The sequence below is a fragment of the Empidonax traillii genome, unplaced genomic scaffold (genome assembly GCF_003031625.1).
Source record: "Empidonax traillii isolate 1590-97213 ecotype Southwest subspecies unplaced genomic scaffold, ASM303162v1 scaffold22:size5013007, whole genome shotgun sequence".
NCBI classification, from domain to species: Eukaryota; Metazoa; Chordata; class Aves; order Passeriformes; family Tyrannidae; genus Empidonax; species Empidonax traillii.
This window is the reverse complement of record NW_020955215.1, coordinates 2,569,827-2,573,010: the sequence shown is the minus strand read 5'-3', so window position 1 is coordinate 2,573,010 and position 3,184 is coordinate 2,569,827. Positions and strand designations below refer to the sequence as shown.

General features: G+C 43.4%; 1 long non-coding RNA gene across 1 annotated transcript in view; it reads right to left on the bottom strand.

The window, feature by feature from the left end:
- Positions 1–635: 635 nt before the first annotated feature.
- The window catches only part of LOC114067012, a 9,991-nt gene continuing 7,442 nt past the window's right edge, over positions 636–3,184 (bottom strand). Inside the window, exons 2-3 of the long non-coding RNA XR_003573292.1 lie at positions 2,314–2,495; positions 636–743 (exon numbers count right to left, since the gene is read on the bottom strand). This is a non-coding gene — a long non-coding RNA (uncharacterized LOC114067012). The remainder of the gene's footprint in view (positions 744–2,313; positions 2,496–3,184) is intronic.

Genomic DNA, 3,184 nt, shown 5'->3' with positions numbered 1-3,184 from the left:
ATTTTACTAGTTATTTTACTAGTTCTCAGGTTTGATTGCACATATCTATTCAGTGTCCCTTTTTATTTCCTTTTGTCCCTTTTTCCCCTTTCCCTATCCCTTCGGGGGGTGTTTGGATTCCCGTTTACTGTGTACATAGCATCTTAACTGTAATATACATAAAATATATTTTTTATATAACTTACTTGATTTTTTTTGGGTTCTTCAATTTGCATAGTTTTTTTTTCCCTTTGCCCTAGGGGAAGGGGGAAGGAGGAGGGAGGCTGCTGCTGGGCTTTGAGCATTTGGCAAGGAGCCAAGTCCGAACCATCACATATTTTTTGGTGGCCTGTACAGGGATTGAATGGTATTCTGGGCCATTGCATGGGGCACTGAATACATTTCTATCACTGTAGGGATAGATCTGACATTAAACTCAAGCTACTGGGATATAGGAAAAAAAAAAAAGTTGCGATTCTACAAAGTAAATTCCTATTAAATTACTATTGCTATCAGATTTTAAAATTTCAAGACAGATAGAAAAAGCACTTCTTACCTATAACATAAATGATCTGGAATTTCTGTGGGAAACAGTCTGACCTGCTGAAGCACGTGGAGAAGAGCACATGGAGACAGCAGGGTCATGGCAGCACCTCACTCACCAAAGGATGGCTCTAGCACAAGTGTGAGCACCACCTTGCACAGAACCTGCTCTCTTCCTCACACAGCAGCAACTTCAACTTCTGTGTGTTCTTTGCACATCCCTGGATGGAAAGGATAATTCAAATTAACCATTAGTTGAGATTATTTCGAATTAGTGAGGTTCTGCATGATGCTGCTGGAGCATAAAACCTGCCATGGTTGGTTGAGGAAGACTGAGAATGGCCCAGAAGGTTTCTTAAGAGCAGTTTATATCCAGATGTTTAACTTTTTAATGAATTTTTATGCTTTTATTAATTTTATTCAAATCTGATAGATCTTTGTCTCTAAACCAGCAGCATCTGCACTGGTGTTTAAGAGCAGCATCTCCAAGAACAGATGCAGGCAGACACAAGAGACAAACCTCTCATTCCCAGGGCTTGCCCTCTCTGTTTCCAGACCATAGCAAGCCCACACAGCAGCCTGAAATTATTTACTCCACAGCACAGGAGCCTTAACCACCTGCTGCAAGCGGAAAATGACAATGACAGGGAGAAAAGGCAAATTTTATTGTGTCTGGAGAACTGCAGCTCTGTGAAGCTGAAGTATTTAAATAGACAAGAATCTTTTGTTCAGGAAACTGAGCACTAATAATAACATTTCCTCCCGCAAAGCAGGCTTCTTCCCAGCTGCTTTCCACGGTCTCTGCCTCCTCCTGTTCTCCTGGCACTGTCCCAGACCTTATCACCCCCCTTTCCCCTCTCAGGCTACAGAACACCCCACAGTTTTCCAGGCTGCCTTCACTCCAACTTTCCCTCCTCCACCAAACATACAGATTTTCTATTTGATTCCCTGCTCTGTTTTTTTTCCTCCAGGCTGTCTCAGCAAGCACACTCCAAAAAGAGAAAGCCTCTCTTCTATGGCTCTGGTGTCCAGTGACACAGCTTCCCCTGGCCCCACAGCCTTACTGGGAGAGTCTGGTCCTGCTCATACAGACATCCCACTTGGAGAACACAGGACACCAGAGCAGGCTCATTCCAGAGCCACCACCACCATCTTTTGCCAAATGCCCATAGCTTCCCAAAACTCATGGAGAGTTTTAAGAGGGATAAGGGAAGACACAGATTGATGTCCCATCACCCCATCAACTTTCCAAACCCTGGCCAGAGTATGGAGGTGTTCCAGCTATCCAGCTGGAAAATATTTCATTGTTAATTATTTAATTACTTATTCATTTTCTATGGACAAGCTTCCCAAGTCAGTCCTAAAATAAAAAACCACCCCAGGACACCAGTCCTGTACATGGGTGTTGAGATCCACTGCTGTGGGAGCAGAAAGGCTCTTGGTGCAGCCAGATACCCCGTCAAGGGAGGACAGGGAATTTCCTGGAGCAAAGACCAAGCCTTAGTTTGTTCCTGCCAGCACAGAACAATGTGCTGAAGGAGCCAGCAGTCATTGTCTGGGAGAGCAAAGCTGTGGCTCCCGTCTTCCCACCGGAATAACAGCCTGTCCCCACAGCTGGCAGGTTACACATGAGCAGTGGTCCCGGGAGCTGAGGGCTGGGGGCTCCCAGTGGGACCATCCTATGGGAAAGGACAAGCCAGTGCTGGCCTTACAGCCTCTTACTGGGGCAAAATAAACTGAAGAAAGAGATTGAGCAGACAAAACCCAGGTCTTTTGGAAATCAAGTCCTACCTGGAGGAAATGTAGGGCTGAGGAAACCGTGGCTGAGGTGGAAATGAGGGGGGTTAGAGCAGGGGGTTGCAGCTGCTTGGAGATCACAGCTCAAATCCTTCAATGTCCTGCTGCTGTTGGGGGACCAGAGGGTCTCAGCAGAACCACAGCTTTGTAAGGTGACAAATTTGAATACCAAAGTGCTGGGCATTCAAAGAGGAATAGAAAAACGAGCAAAAATAAATGAGTTTAAGGAAAATGTATCTTGTTTCCACCTCAAAGAAGCTGAAGAGGCAGGACAATTCTTATCCATACCCCAACATATTTGCTGTAATTAACTTAAGAACAGAAAATTCAGAGATGGAAAAAATATCGTTCAGTCAAGACTAAAGTGTCCTGGCAGTGTTGGTGCAAAATCTTCCCTGGTTCTACTAAAATAAATTGGATTTAATGGTGGTTTGATCTCCTGAGTTCAACAGGGCCACAATCCTGCTCTGTACTCTCAAACCAGCTTTGGAGCAGAGGATGGGTGTGGAGTAAGGAAAGCTCAAAGATATTAATGAATATATAAAAATTAGGGCCCAGATTTACATACGCAAAACCCTAAAGAAACTGGATCCCAAATGCCAGTTTTAATTAAAGAGCAGTTTATTATAAATAAGAATATTTTAAAAATCCCAGGAAGTAATATGTAATTATGCATCTACAAAGCTGATGACTCAAATTATTCTATTGATTTGAAATACAGTGTCCAAACGCATTTTACATATGCATTAAACTTGTTAGTTTAATAAATATGTGGACGGAACATGGAAATGTGTGTCTGCTTTTAGAAACAAGTGGCTAAATTCCTGATCCATTCATCTGCATGAGAAAAGAGAAGCAAAGGCTT